The sequence below is a fragment of the Melanotaenia boesemani genome, chromosome 2, assembly GCF_017639745.1.
Source record: "Melanotaenia boesemani isolate fMelBoe1 chromosome 2, fMelBoe1.pri, whole genome shotgun sequence".
Classification (NCBI taxonomy): domain Eukaryota; kingdom Metazoa; phylum Chordata; class Actinopteri; order Atheriniformes; family Melanotaeniidae; genus Melanotaenia; species Melanotaenia boesemani.
Window position 1 is genome coordinate 17,434,533 of NC_055683.1, and position 17,008 is coordinate 17,451,540.

General features: G+C 43.9%; 1 pseudogene; it reads left to right on the forward strand.

The window, feature by feature from the left end:
- Positions 1 to 1,087: 1,087 nt before the first annotated feature.
- LOC121629987 lies at positions 1,088 to 2,714 on the forward strand (annotated as a pseudogene).
- The last annotated feature ends 14,294 nt before the right edge of the window (positions 2,715 to 17,008 follow it).

Sequence of the window (17,008 nt, forward strand, 5' to 3'; positions counted from 1 at the left end):
GTGAAAATGTGAAATAAAGTGCAAATGTGCATGAACAAACAACCTACAGTGTTGTACAATTATTTTCTTTACAGGTTCCATGTAATGAACTGCTGCTTCATTACACACAACTCCCTACAGGGTAAAACTAGGTTTTGTTTTTCATGATGCAGAGCCGTACTAAGTGCTTCTCTACGTCTGGACGACATCTTATGTCAGCTGAACTCCTCTTGCTGCTTGGACATCCTGCCCACAGGTTTTTCAAAAAAGTCTCAAAGACTCTGGAGCCAGATCTGGTCCAGATTGTGAACTTGTCTTTAATTTCGGGCGTCTTCCCAGAACTTTTAAAAACAGCCTCTGTCGAGCCTCTGCTAAAAAGGGACAACCTAAACACAAATGAGTAACCGAAGGCTGATCTCAGATCTTCCGTTTCTGAGTAAGATCATCAAAAAGTTGTTTTTCATCAGCTAAACAACTTTTTAATACAAATAACTTCTATGGTGTCTTCCAGTCAGGATTTAGACCGCATTTGATACAGTCGACCACAATATATTACTCACGACTGGAGAACTGGGTGGGCCTGTCTGGCACTGCATTACACTAGTTTAAATCTTATTTAGAGAATAGAAAGTACTTTGTGTCAATAGGTAACTTTACATCTGAGCAGACAAGACTTACATGTGGAGTTCCCCAACGTTCCATCCTGGGGCCTCTTCTGTTTAACATCTACATGCTCCCACTGGCACAGGTCATAAAGAACAACAACATTAGTTACCATAGCTACGCAGATGACACACAGGTATATATTACAATGTCACCAGGAGACCGAGACCCTGTACAGAGATTAATGACTGGATGACCTAAAAACCACCAACCAGGCCAGAAATCTGGGTGTAGTGATGGACTCAGACCTAAATCCACCAACCAGACCAGAAATCTGACTGTAGGGATGGACTCAGACCTAAAAACCACCAACCAGACCAGAAATCTGGGTGTAGTGAGCTTTGTCCAGGTCTCGAAGCCACTTCCTGAATAGAACAGCAACATTGTCAAGAGGATAGAAGAGAAACGTTTTAATGCTGTTTTTCTGACTCCTCAGAGGTCAGACATGTCTGCTGGCAGCAACCAGAGATCTGAGGATCAGTTTCTGTGCTCCGTCTGTCTGGATGTGTTCACTGATCCAGTCTCCACATCATATGGACACAACTTCGGCAAGAACTACATCACCCAACACCGAGATTTTAACATTCGTTACAAGTGTCCCTTCTGTAAAGAGCGTTTTCACTCTAGACCTAAGCTGAAGGTCAACACCTTCATCAGAGAGATGGTTGCTCAGTTCAGACTTGAAGATCAGCAGGAAGCCAGCAGCAGCAGCTCAGAGCAACAAGCTACCAAACCAGGAGAAGTTCTCTGTGACGTCTGCACTGGAACCAAACTGAAGGCCCTGAAGTCCTGCCTGGATTTTGGCCTCCTACTGTCAGACTCACCTGGAGCCTCATCTGACAGCTTCAGGTCTGAAAAGACATCAGCTGATGGAGCCTGTGGAGAACCTGGAGGACAGGATGTGTAGGAAGCATGATAAACCTCTGGAGCTGTTCTGTAGGACCGACCAGACATGTGTCTGCATGCTCTGCTCTGTTTAAGACCACAAGACTCATGAGTTTGTTCCTCTGAGAGAAGAATATGAAGGAAAGAAGGCAGAGCTGGGGAAGACAGAGGCTGAAATCCAGCTGCTGATCCAGAAGAGATGACTGAAAATCCAGGAGCTGAGAGTCGGTGAAGATCATTAAAGATGCTGCAGACAGAGAGACAGCAGAAGGCCTTCAGGTCTTCACTGCTCTGATGGCGTCTGCTCAGAGAGGTCTGGATCAGCTCGTAGAGGAGATCCAAGACAAGCAGAAAGCTACAGAGAAACAAGCTGAAGCCTTCATCAAAGATCTGGAACAGGAAATATCTGAGCTGAGGAAGAGGAGCTCTGAGGTGGAGCAGCTCTCACGCTCTGCAGACCACGTCCACCTCATTCAAAGCTTCTCGTCCCTGAAAGCTGCTCCACCCACCAAGAACTGGACAGAGTCCGTCCACCATCATATGAGGGGACTGTGGTGAGAGCTTGGTCTCAGCAGGAGGAGACACTCAGGAAACAGATGAAGAAGAAGATTGAGTTTGAGTGGAAGAAGGTCCAGCAGTCTGCAGTGGATGTTACTCTGGATCCTGATACAGCAAATCCTCAAGTCATCCTGTCTGATGATGGAAAACAAGTTTACTGTGGTGATGTGAGGAAGAATCTACCAGATAATCCAGAGATTTTCTGTCTATGTTTCTGGTTTCGGAAACCAGAGTTTCTCTTCAGGCAGATTTTACTTTGAGGTTCAGGTTAAAGGAAAAACTAAATGGGGTTAGGAGTCGCCAGAGAGTCCATCATCAGGAAGAGAGACATCCCACTGAAACCTCAGAATGGTTTCTGGACTGTGTGGTTGAGAAATGCAAATTGCTATGCTACAACTGATCCTCCAGTCCTTCTTCATCTCCAGTCTGGTCCTGAGAAGGTGGGGGTGTTTGTGGATTGTGAGGAGGGTCTGGTCTCCTTTTATGATGTAGATGCTGCAGCTCTGATCTTCTCCTTTACTGGCTGCTGCTTCACTGAAAAACTCTACCCGTACTTCAATCCATGCACTAATGATCGTAGTATGAACTCAGCTCCTCTGATCATCTGTCCTGTCAGTCAGACGGTCTGATGGTTTTCCTCCATGACCAGTAAATCTGGTTCTGAACCAGTTTCAGTCTGAGTTGTACTGGTGGAGAGATGAGGCTGTAAATGTCAGCAGTTCAGTTCACATCTGGATGATTCTTGTCATAACCCAGCTCACGGCTATAACAAAATTACACCAAACAACAGATAAGGCCAATTATGATAATTTATTAACGAATGATGAACCAAAACTAAGGCAAAATAAGATAACCATGAAGTATGGCTGTCTGCAAAATCAGAAGTGTAGGTGCGTGCATGGTTGTGTGTAGAATGTAATGAGTGCAGTGTTGTATGGTGTAAAGCTAAGCAAACGACAAGGTGCAGCCAGCACAGGTGTGGCCTGGGAGTGGAGAGTGCGCCGCCAGGCTGGCCGTAGGCGGGTCTTTTTTACGCGTAGTGTGTCGGGCCCTTGACGTAAGTACACACAGTCAGGTACACTCCAGCTTCACCTGCACACACACATAATTGCAGAACACGGCCACAAAGAAGAAGGGGCCGTGACATTCTGCAGCTCATTCCACTTCTGTCTCCACGTTTCTTCCTTCTCTTCACTGTCAAATAACAATCAGATGATTCCTGTATGATGGATTAGATCATTGTTATATAATGTTGAGTTTGATGTGTTTTCTTCTTTAATGTGTCCCACTGATGATGGTCTTACCCTCTGGGACTCTGTAGTCATCCTCACTAACAGGAAGTTAGGAGGGTCTCAACACGTTTTAAAGCAACACTGAATGAAATGTTTGTTGTTTTCTCCCATTAAACATTTATGTTAATTTATTCTGGGACAGAAATCAACCGTCTCAAAGAAATCTCTGAAAACTTCATATTAACATGATCCTGATGTTCATGATGAGTGTAAATAAAGTTCTGATCAGAAGTGTGTCTGTGCTTCATGTTGATCATCAATAAAAAGACAAATTAAAGCCAAAGTGTGTTTCTGTGTGTTAGTGTGTGTTCCAATCATATTGTTGGAAAGTCCAGATTGTCCTGGTTCAGATGAGATAAAACATTTTAATTTTTTACTTCATGTTTAGATTATTTTGTGACGTGATTTCTGTTATAACAAGAGAGTTTATCACCATGATTAATTATTTTATTGGAAATATGTGAGATAATTGTCAGCATGGCTGTACACTGCCTGGCCAGGAAACAAGTCCCACCTGGATTTAACTAAGCTAACAGGTCGGAGCCTCCTATTGGATAATTCTTGCAGGGTGATCATCTTCCAGCTGCAACTAGTTATTTAACTCCAGCTGATGCAACGAGCAGCTTCTCATTTCTTAAACAAGCATGTGGAAAGACACATCCTGTGATCGTGGAGAAGATGTTAGTCTGTTTCAGAAGGGTCAGGTCATCGCCATCAAGCAGAGAAAACATCTAAGGAGAAGCAGAAACTACTAGAACTGGGTTCAGAACTGTCCAACACATGATCATAAAGTGGAAGGATGGTGGGCTGTGATGGTGTGATGAGGTCCTGTGAATTTGTTGAGTCTTTCTAGTCTGTTGCTTCAGCATCAGTGTCGTTACTCAGGGCCCCGTTAACGAGCTTGTCTGGTAGAACCGACACCTGCTGGTCCTTCCATGTCCAGCAGTCCTCCTGCCAACATATCAGCTACATACTGGTGGAGATGTAGACATGATGATGCAACTGGACTGTAAATGAATCCTTAAATATATTAAAATACATGAATAAAGCCATTTATTTTTGTCTCTATACATACACACACATTTTATATATATATATATATATATATATATATATATATATATATATATATATATATATATATATATATATATATATATATATATATATATATATATATATATATATATATATATATATATAAAAAAAATAATATGTGTGTGTGACTGTTTCCAGCCATATATTAGAATATATCCTGGTATAAACTCTAAATTTTCCAGGATGTGTGTGTACACAATGGTGGCAGGAAGTTCTTGTATGACATGGACATAATGGCGTAGCTCTGATTGTGACATTAGTGGGTGTTACGTTCTCGAGCTCTAGGGGTAAGGAGGACGGAACACAAAGAGAGCCGAATACCAGAGTTAAACGAAAAGACAATTTATTTCAACAAAATGGGTCCAGACACCGCTCTGGTATCGGCCACACAAAACAAAACGAAATGGTTAATCAACGTAAAGTGTCCCGTTACAGGGTAACACAAGCACTATAATAATCAAAAGAGAATGTCCACAAAGAAACAGGGTAATCAACTTAAAGTGTCCCGTTAAAGGGTATCACAAAAGACTAGGATAATAACCAAAAGAAAATGTCCACAAAACGGGAAACACGCACAAAGGCGGAATTGGATATACCAAACAAAACCAAAATGAACTTCACCTCACTCAGGGTAGGGAACACCACACACATCAACTTAAAGTCCTTAATGTTATTCTTTAACTCGCCAAATTCACACACAATAGTCCACAATTCTCTCAGCCTGGCAGGCATGTGTCCCACTGTCCACAGCTGCCCCGAATGATGCTGCTGATGAGGTTATGTAGGGCTCCAAGGACGAACAGCCCGCCTTCCGATAACGAGCCGGCCAATCCAGGTGCCAGGTGAGGGGGTGGGGCGGTGCCACATGATGCACCCTGTCAGTCAGCTCAGCTGTAACCAGGCTGCAGTCCTGCTGGTCGCCGAGCCGGCAAGCAGGCAGCCGTAACACTCCCCTCCTTAAAGTGGAGCTCCATGCTTCACTCAGGCAGTAACGCAATGATTATTACATCAAACATTTCAAGAAGACACATTTCACATAAAGCTCATACACGCGTAATGTTTTCACCTTTTACACACCAACCCTTGACAAGGCGTCAGCGAACACGTTCTCGCTGCCTTTCTTGTGTCGGATTTCTAAAGGGAATTCTTGCACTAGTAGGGCCCATCTCATAAGTCGTTGGTTATGATTGTACATTCTTGACAGGAACGTAAGAGGGTTGTGGTCGGTGTAAACAAGAATTGGCACAGGGGAAGATCCCAAGTACACCTCGAAGTGCTGTAGTGCCAATACGAGAGCCAAGGTTTCCTTCTCAGTAGTGGAATAATGGAGCTGGTGTCGGTTAAACTTTTTAGAGAAATAGCAGACGGGATGGTTGTAACCGTCAGACCCAGTCTGCAGGAGCACGGCGCCTGCACCCACAGCACTAGCATCTACCTCCAAAAGAAACGGCCGGGTTAAGTCAGGTGCGCGCAGCACGGGCGCGTGTAATAATAATGACTTAACGCTGTCGAACGAATGTTGACACGCAGGAGTCCAGCAGAAGGTACTCTTTGGACTCATTATTGATGTAAGGGGCTCGACCACGGTCGCATAATTCCTACAGAATGATCTGTAATAACCTGTCAGACCTAAGAAACGGCGCAGCGCCTTTCGGTTCTCCGGTACGGGGAAATCAACCATAGCGGATATTTTGGCTTCCACGGGCCGCACGCTTCCCTGTCCTACTTGTCGTCCTAAATAAGTGACGATGGCCTTAGCAAAGTCACATTTTGCTAAGTTCAAAGTTAAAGAGGCGCTCGCTAGGATGTCAAACACAGTACGCAGCACTGTCATGTGTTGTTCCCATGATTCTGTGTAGATCACCAAGTCATCCAAATACATGCTGCAATGGGGAACTTCACCGAACAACGTATTCACCAAACGTTGAAAGGTGGCCGGGGCATTACACATGCCAAATGCCATGACTTTGTATTGGAGGAAGTGATCGGGTGTTACAAAAGCGGAAATCTGGGATGCACGGGGTGTAAGTGGGATCTGCCAGTATCCCTTAAGCAGATCCAACTTACTGACGAACTTTGCATTCCCCACAGCGTCAATGCAGTCGTCTATACGGGGTAACGGGTACGCGTCGGGAACAGTTACAGCGTTCACCTTGCGATAATCTGTTATAAAACGCGGTGTTCCGTCAGGCTTGAGCTCGACTAGGCACGGGGAGCTCCAAGCACTACTACTGGGTTGGGCTAATCCATTTTCCAGTAGATATTCTACTTCTTGTTTCATTAACTGTCTTTTAGTAGGGTTGGCACGGTAGGGATGTTGTTTTATGGGTTTGGCGTTCTGGACGTCAATGTCATGCGTTACTACGGTAGTTTGTGTTGGAATATCTTTAAATATGCACGCGTACTCTTGCACTAAGTCGCGAATATCCGTCTGTTGCGCACGGGGTAGATGCTGCAGTAGAGAAGGCAGATCCTCCAGCATCTGTGAATTTGGTAACCGTGGAGTTAAACGAGGCTCTACGGGTGAAGCGGGATCGGGAGCACACCCACTCGATTCCTTCACCAGTAGGCCAACGTTCTTAATCGGAGTCACACTTTCCGTCGAATGCGGTACACGGTGGATATATGCTTTAAGCATGTTTACGTGACAGACACGAGTCTTCCGCTTGCGGTCCGGTGTTGCTATGATGTAACACGTATCACTTATACGGGTCTTGACAATATAAGGACCTGAAAAGCGAGCGGACAACGCAGTACTGGACAAAGGGAGCAGAGCTAACACTTTTTCTCCCTCCTGAAAGTGTCTAGTGACAGCTTTCTTGTCATAACGGGCTTTCATCTCCGCCTGCGAACTTCGCAAAGACGCAGCAGCGAGCTCGCGCGCGCGTCGCAAGCGAGTGGTGAGATCCGTGACGAAATCTAGTGCGTTCTTTTCCGGACTACTAGCTTCTAGCAGTTTTTCTTTAAGTACCTTTAAGGGCCCACGAAGTTGATGGCCGAACACTAACTCGGATGAACTAAAACCTAAGGATTCGTGAGGCGCCTGTCGAACAGCGAACAGCGCGTATGGGAGCCCCTCGTCCCAGTGTTTCACGTCGCTGTAACAGTGCTTGCGGAGTACGGATTTTACTGACTGGTGCCAGCGTTCCAGTGCGCCTTGGCTTTCAGGGTGGTACGCGCTGGAAGTGACATGTTTAATGTCTAACTCCCTTAGTGCTTGTGCAAAAAGTCGTGACTTAAAGTTAGTTCCTTGGTCTGTCTGTATTACTCGCGGCAGACCGAAAGTAGAAAAGAACTTTATCAATGCCTTAGTAATTGTCCTTGCGGTTATCCGTCGGAGCGGTATTGCTTCCGGATAACGTGTTGCCGTACACATTAACGTTAACATGAACACATTTCCCGATCTCGTTCTGGGTAATGGGCCTACACAATCAATAATTAGTCGTTCAAACGGTTCCCCCACTGCAGGTATGGGATGCAATGGTGCACGGGGAACTGGTTGGTTGGGTTTCCCCACCATCTGGCATACATGACAGCTCTTTACGTACGTGACCACATCCTTCTTCAGGCCTGGCCAGAAGAAGTGTTTTAACACCATCTGATATGTTTTGTTAATACCTAGATGTCCCGACCATAAGGCATCATGCGCGTGCTTAAGAATATGCTGACGGTAAATGCTCGGCACAACAAGCTGTGTCTCAACATTCCAGTCCTCGTCTGGTATCTCCACCGGACACCAGCGTCGCATTAACACGTCGTTGCTTAAGAAAAACGAGCTAGGTTTCACCTCGGCCCCCTCAGCACTCACCACTTGTGGGTAACAAGGTTGCAAGGTGGGATCCTCCCTCTGCGCGTTGATCAGCTGGTTTCTCGTAAGGGGAGGGAGCGGGAGAGCAGAGAACACGGGGGAACTCCGAGCTTTTATGTCGGAGACCCCGGTCTCAATCTCACTTCCCGCACCCTCATCTGTAGGAGAAACAATAAAACTATCAGACAGGTCAATGTCATCATCATGTACCTCGTTGTTTTTATGTTTTTGTGAACGGGTTACCACTCCCGTTGACAGGGTTTCCGGTTGCGTCTCTTCACGCATCGGAACTCCCACAACTTCCAATGAGGGAATGACACAGCCACCAGCTATGTCATTTCCCAGCAAAACAGTGACATTTGCCACGGGAAGCTCGGCACAAACCGCCATTGGGTAGCTGCCACTAACCAATGCAGTTTTTAAGTGCACAGTGTGTACTGCGCGCGGAGTGTATTTCATCTCCACTCCCCGCAGGAATACGTCATATCCTGCTGACGAGGTCTCGGAGAAAGGAAGCGCATCTGCCAAAATAAGAGTCTGTGACGCACCTGTGTCTCGCAGCATGCGTACTTCTCTTTCATCCTCCACTCGTCCTGTTAAAGAAACAGTTCCAGTTATAATGAACGGTTGAAAGCACAGATCCACATCTTCCTTCACTGGATTTTTCTGGCTCACAAAACCAACTCCTTTTGAGGAGGTGTGTTTATTTTCCACTTGCTTAAACTTGTGACAGTCCGCAATAAAATGACCTGGCTTATGACAGTAAAAGCAGAGCCTCTCCTCGGGCTTCTTAGCCTTCATGTCAGATCCTTTTCTTACAGCCGGTGTTTCAGGTTTCTGGAACACCGTCCTATGTGTGAGGACGTATTCGTCCGCCATTGTTGCAGCAGAAGATAGCAGAGTTACTTTCTGCTCATTTAAATGAATAACCAGCCCTTCTGGTATTCTATTTTTGAACTCTTCTACTAGGATTAATTCACGGAGGGCTTCAAAAGTTTCTACACCACACGATGCACACCATCGGTCAAAGAGAGTACATTTTTCTCTTGCATATTCCACATAAGTCTGAGAGTATTCCTTTCTATAAGTGCGGAATTTCTGGCGATAAGCCTCCGGAACCAGCGCATACGCCTTGAGAACCGTGGCTTTCACTACTTCATAATCCTGGCTAGCCACAAGAGGGAGCGCTGCTACTACCTCTTGCGCTCTTCCAGTTAAGCGGCATTGTACCAGGAGGGGCCAACACTCTTTCGGCCATGCTAGAGCAATAGCAATTCGCTCGAAGGCAGGGAAATAACTGTCCACATCCGATTCCCGAAACCCTGGAACAAAAGGAATAGATTTAGAGACATCAAATGGTAAAGCCAGTCCCTGGGATGGACCAGGTAACCCGGGTGGGGAGACACTTGCCTGAGCGCTCAGCTCCGCTTGCCGCAAGCGCACCGCTTTGTCGGCTTCAATTTCCAACCGGCGTACCTCTAGTTGGAACTGCCGCTCCTGAGCTTTCTCCTGTGCCTCTAAGTGAAGCTTGGCAAGCCGCAACCTCAACCGAGCATCCCCACCGGACGCTCCCTGGCTACTGTCGAGCACGAGAGGGTCAAAGCGGGGGAGTGTGATCGGAGTCGTAACCCGATCACCTTCTCCAGACGCCTCTCCCTGCTCCGGCAGAGTGGGTCGGACTTTCTGCTCAGCGATCACCGGATCCATGCTCTGGGCATGATCCTCAGCACCAGGAGACCCAGTCGGCGTCTCGGAACCAACAGGCATACACACAATGTCTCTTTCCACCAAACCAGCTATTACCACTGACCTCAATTCCCGTTTCCTATAATGTCTCAGCCATGGGATATCGAAGTGATCAGCTATCACCGTTAAGTCGTCCTTACGACAATCCATCACCTGATCTAGAGACGGATTCCCCAGAAACCTCTCTAAATCGAAGGCGACCTTCTCTCTAACCATTTTAACCACAGGTACAATGTCTGCCAAATGCGGAAGTTAATCCTTACCGTGATGAGGTGCCGTCACACGTTCCTGCTGTCGCGAAAACGTACAGCAGAACCCACAGAGTCCTCTGACTCTATTCTAACAATATACACGTTATATTTATAAGTAACAATAACAATAATTAATAAACTCCCGGACGAGCCCCCATTATGTTACGTCCTCGAGCTCTAGGGGTAAGGAGGACGGAACACAAAGAGAGCCGAATACCAGAGTTAAACGAAAAGACAATTTATTTCAACAAAATGGGTCCAGACACCGCTCTGGTATCGGCCACACAAAACAAAACGAAATGGTTAATCAACGTAAAGTGTCCCGTTACAGGGTAACACAAGCACTATAATAATCAAAAGAGAATGTCCACAAAGAAACAGGGTAATCAACTTAAAGTGTCCCGTTAAAGGGTATCACAAAAGACTAGGATAATAACCAAAAGAAAATGTCCACAAAACGGGAAACACGCACAAAGGCGGAATTGGATATACCAAACAAAACCAAAATGAACTTCACCTCACTCAGGGTAGGGAACACCACACACATCAACTTAAAGTCCTTAATGTTATTCTTTAACTCGCCAAATTCACACACAATAGTCCACAATTCTCTCAGCCTGGCAGGCATGTGTCCCACTGTCCACAGCTGCCCCGAATGATGCTGCTGATGAGGTTATGTAGGGCTCCAAGGACGAACAGCCCGCCTTCCGATAACGAGCCGGCCAATCCAGGTGCCAGGTGAGGGGGTGGGGCGGTGCCACATGATGCACCCTGTCAGTCAGCTCAGCTGTCACCAGGCTGCAGTCCTGCTGGTCGCCGAGCCGGCAAGCAGGCGGCCGTAACAGTGGGACTATGCTCCACAGAGCAACTAGTCCACAGGTGTTTATTAGCACAATCATAGAACTGAGTGGATAGAAAATCTAAACAAGCAGAAGTTTATAAAGCAAATCATTCTGCTCAGTGACTGATAATTAAATCTGCTCTTGTTGCTAAACTGAATCCAGGTCTATTTTACTTCATGATTTCTAGGATTTTATGAGATGAAGACGTCTGATGGCAGATTTGCTTCACATCAATATTGTCCACACCAAGCCGTCTACTTTTACACACAGAAATGTTCTTTAACTTTTCAGTACAAGAAATCCACCACTTATATTAATAAACTTAATGAACCCTTGAAGGAAAATGTGAAGAATAACAGAAAGAAAGATAAAGTCAGAAACCATGTTACACAGCACGTTTTCAATCAGAAAATCTGAGATGACTTTGCTAATTGCAGCTGCATAGAAGTTGTTCTGTTAGAGGAAATTTTCATCATTTCTTTCATTTCTCATTTTAATTGCAGCCCATGTTAAAATGATTCTGCTCCTTTCTGCAGGATCCACATCAAACCACTTTATTTTAGTCTGTAGAATATTATGTGAAGCTCAGTGTCACCGTTGCAGCAGACTCTGCTACGAACACACCTGCTCCTGTCAATCACCGCCGCACACCTGCACGTAATCCCAGCTCCAGGTCTTATAAACTCCAGTTCTCCTGCCAATCTCCATCGGACCTCGTTCATCTTTGCTGAACTCTTCCTCGTCCCGGTCCTGACTGGCCAAGCTGACAACTTGGACTTTGAATGAACTCTGAGATCGTAAGATTCCTTCTGAAGCAAATACCCTGTGAGCAATAAAACCTGTTAACCCAGTCCTGTGTGTGCTGTTATGACTTTGATTCGATTTTATTCAGTTATGTAGATCAAGTCACGTCTCCTAGAACTGAAGCTCACCTTCCTCTCCACCTTCCTCATCCTCTCCTCTCTGAACTACCTGCCGCTTTGATTCTGTCACCTGACAAAACAACACATTGATTCATGATGAGGAAACCAGTTTCTGGCTCAGTGGCTGCTGTTACCACCATCATTCATGACACAGTGGCAGCTGGGAAAATCATTTCTTTGTGCCTTCAACTTTTCCACTGACTCGCTGTAAAATCCCTCCTGATGTTCTTTTCTTTTCTTCAATCCTGAACCTCTGACTGAAGACAACCACCGTTAGCACTAGGGATGTTATGCTCGAGCCAATCTGCTCGATCACGTGTTGAGCATGTGACACGGAAGTGTTGCGAGCATTCAGGGTCAATTCTGCACACTTCGAAGTGCGCAGACTACGTAGGCTACAGAGTATCCTCCGTAGTCTACACACTTCGAAGTCTGCTTAACGTTCGTGAAATGCCTACCTAGTCAACAAGAATTTCCCATAGCAACAACACAGGACGTTGAATCACTTAAACCTCAGAAATTACTCGTAGGAAACATTAGTAGACGCTGAACACAGAGCAGCAACACCGACAGTAAAAAACAAAAAAAAAAAACGGTTTGAGGCTTTGTTGTTTTCCAGCCGGTACACACTTCATTAACCCCTTAAAACTAACTGAATATCAAATATTACCGAATTTTAATGTCGCCATTTAACAAACATGCTTTAAATGTACTTGATTTTTTTTTAAAAAACGTACTATTTTTAAAATAAAACTTTATTTAAACTTAATACGACTCCTCTGAGGTTGCTGATTCGCCACCGTCCCGTGCGCAATGAATTGTGGGAGAAAAGAGGCCGTGAAGGATGCATCACCAGCAGCCGTCGTTTGAGGCCAAACAAAGTGCGGATTCGAATGGTGGATTCAGAGGGTCCTTCAAATTCTGTGAATTGGGACAGTACTTCGCGCACCGCGATGAGGTATGTGGCCGACGAATCCACACTTCAAAGTACGCAGACTACGTAGGCTACAGAGTGTCCTCCATAGTCTACACACTTCGAAGTCTGCTTAACTTTCGTGAAATTGGACAGCCTACCTAGTCTACAAGAATTTCCCATAGCAACAATACAGGACGTTGAATCACTTAAACCTCAGAAATTACTTGTAGGAAACGTCAGTAGACGCTGAACACCTGAACAGGTGCAACCTCTCCAAAGCTGGAGAGGTAGTGTGCCAGAAGAGGAGCAGACTGAAGCCTGACAGAAAATACGTTTTTTAATAAAAATCTATGACACATCACAATGTTGCCAAAGTTTTTTTTCTCATAATACACTTCAAGATTCAAAGTGTCTTTGTCATTTGCACAGTAAGGACACAAGTTTCCCTGAACAATGAAAATCTTACTTTGCCGTTCAACCTGAATGCCATAAAACAATATAAAATAAAAATAAACAATTTAAAAAAAAAAAACTAGATAGAAGATAAACAAATAAAACGAGTAAATAATCTATGTACATAAATGTGCAGTGTGCTATAAACTGTTGTGCCACATTCAACAACGATCAGCTATGCAAAAGAAAACAACTCATGAGGTAGACGATAACACGCTTTTGCAATATCTATTATAAATAATAAGACACATAAAACAGTAAACAATTTTATAACAACTGTATAAAATAACTAACACAGTCACTATACCCGTTACACAAACACTCCTTCCCTCATGCCTTCCCACTGAGTAACTACTATCATTACAGATTGGTTTACTTAAGTTACACCACAATTCGGTTACCTAAACAAATGTTACCTAATACCCCTCCTTGTTATTTATATGAACAACAGAAAATAAATATTCACTCGGATGGTAGATTACGTATCGTTTATTGAACACATATTCAAAGTTGAGAAAGGGATGACAGATGTGAGGTGTCAATGCTGTCCTACTGATGCATCAGACTCCCACAGCCAGCAGATGGAGCTCTTTGGTTTGGTCAAATGATTCAGAACACTAAGCCATTTTCAAGCATTTAGGTCAAAGTTGGCTCGATGATTCATGAGGCCTCGGTTTCACCATCCCTAGTTAGCACCGCTGACACCATCCAGACGCTCAGCTCACCAAGACCTAGTCTGAACAGAGTGACTGACAGCGGTAACAGCCAATCACGTAGCAACAAACAAAAGCAGAGCCAATCAGATCAGTTTAAACAGTTAAGGCGGGGCTTAAAGCGCTGCTGCTGCTGCTGCTGCTGAAGACAGCCAGAAACCCTCAGCTGTTCTGGGCCAGAAAACTGGTAGGGACACCCAAGGAGCTGCTGGATATTGGTAGGGACATGCCCCCATCGTCCCCACCCAGATCTACGCCCCTGCATGGACATCAGGTGAGGGGGAGGGTTGTGCTTTACTGATGCTTGTTCAGGAATAAGTGTTTTGACAGTCATGGGGCTCAGGTGATTCCTCTTCTTTGATCAAATTTCACCAACCTTAGAAAACACCTTCATAAATTCAACAAATGTTTCAGAAAGAGCTTGAGGATTTCTCCTGGAGGGACGTGTCCAGATGTCCAGATGCTGAATCTGCAGAGACGTCTTTTTCTCATTCTTTGAATGTAGAATCTAATAAATGTTTTCCACTTGTGTTATCTGCTAGACATGAATTTAATGGAGATAAAATCAAACCCTGCTTTACTCCAGGATTATATTAATCTTCCAGGAACAGACATAAACTCTTAATGGTAAACAATTAATAAAATATTTGTTATCGCCAGCACCTCTAAATTTAGCTTTATATAAAACTTAAAAAAACAGATACAATCACCGTCTGAAATTGGAAAAAAAAAGCTATTACTCACAACAATTAAAGAAATCATCAAATAACATCAAACACCTGGAAGATTTTCAGCCAGTTGTTGCAGAAAAAGCCAGAAAAAGCAGAATTTCCCTTTTCCTGATGCAGCTGAAACATCTTCTGATCCCGGTGGTTTTAAGTGTAAATGGAAAGATTTCTTTGCTAATGTTGGCGTCTCACTTGCTAAAGATTCCTAATGTAGAGTGTAATCCTACAGATTATATTCTTAGTAAATTTCCAGTTATGTCTAATTTTATCAAACCTGAAGAAATGAAATAAATCACTGCAGGGCTAAAGAATACTGCCCCGGGACACCAGGAAATTGGGGCATTTCCTATAAAAGTAAAAGAGTGTCTTCCAGATTGGTTAACCTGTATATTTTCTGTCTCCATGGATACGGGTAAAGTGGTTTAAAGCTTGCAAAGGTTCATTCCTCTATACAAGGCTGAGGACCCCAATCTTCCTACAAACTACAAACCCAAATCAGTTTTACCTTGTTTCTCAAAGACTTTAGAAAACTAATCAACAGAAGAATTTTGCAGCATCTGGAACTGAACAACATTTTACACATGCATCAGTACGCTTTCAGAAAAAATCCCTCTTGCCCCATGGCCCTGCTCCAGCTGGGAAACCAAATCAGCACAAGATCACAATGAAGAGGCATGAGGTCTTTTCTGGACCTGTCAGCATGTGACACTGTAAATCATATTTTACTGTCAGATTTAGATAGATGTGGTTTTAAAGGCCATACTGCAAAAATAATCTAATATGAGGAAAAAACACTTAATTTTAAATAATTTAGACTAAAATCAAGTGAAATAATATGCCAGTGAATCAAGATATTTAAACTTGGTAAGATTTCTTAAAATAAGAAAAACATCACTTTAATCCAGACAGCAAGAAATATCTCAAACAAGCTGTAAAAAATCATTTCAAGTCCTTTATTTAGTAAAAAGAAAAAAAAAATCTCAAATTAGTTGTTAGGGGCTTCTTTCAGTGTTTTTTTCTATCTCACTTTGAAACAAGAGGAACTAAGCAAGATGAATCTTCTGATTTCAAGAACAACTATTAATAGTAACATCTAGCCGGCTGTCTATTTTAAAAACTATGTCTCTTTTAAAGCTACCATTCGATGTGGGGTCCCTCAAGGTTCAGTTCTTGGACTATTATTATAGTCTTATTTTTCCACGTTTTCAAATGCAGTTGTTCAGTCTTTGCCACTTTTTTCACCAATTTAAGCTTTTAAAGATTTATGACATAAACACAGTGTTGTGAGAATTTTCTGTTCATCAGTATCATACCAGGAAAGCTAATTATCTCCATCTGCCACCAGGGCTCAGTTTTTGCTGAAGTATGGTGGTGCATCAACACGTGGTAAACATCTCTCCATCTCTGTCAATATTTAAACTAATTAAAACACTTTTCTCTAATTTCACATGATAAAATAGTTTAGGATGCAGGAGTAACTTGCATTGACTTGATGTGTTTTTGATGATCTTTGGAATGTGTATTAGTGTCACTGTGGTACAATTTGATCAGTATTTTGTTTTCTGTTCTCAGCTTTGTTTGTTTCTAATAATAGCACGCGCGCAAACACACACACACACACACACACACACAAATCTTAACTAATTAAGACCTGCAGTGTAAACGCAACAAATCAACAGAAGTCTGAGAAAACAAAGAGACCAAAAGGAACAAAATCATTTTAAAACCTAAAATCAGTGCATTAAGCAGAATACCACATAACAAAATACTTTATTCTACACATTCCTCACTGGGATCATCCATGCCATCGGTGCCGGCTCCATCTGCAGGGTCGCCGCTGCGGTGGTCACCCTTGGCTGGGTTGACGATGGGTTCCTGCACTGCAGCCTAATGGTTATGGTTGGGAACCCGGACGGTCATGAGTGGGATGATTCCTGTGGTGGCGACCTCAGAGGTCATGAGTGGGGTGGCTCTCAGTTCAGATGGATCCCCCAAGATAATGCTTCCCCACAACAGCATCAAGCCTAAGGAGTGGCGTTTGTTCATGTAAAATGGGATTGGTGGGTGGGTGGGGGCTTTTGTGTGGTTTATCTGTATGAATTGTGTACGGGTACTGGAGCCCCAAAACCCGTTACAGCAGGTAAGGCTCGAAA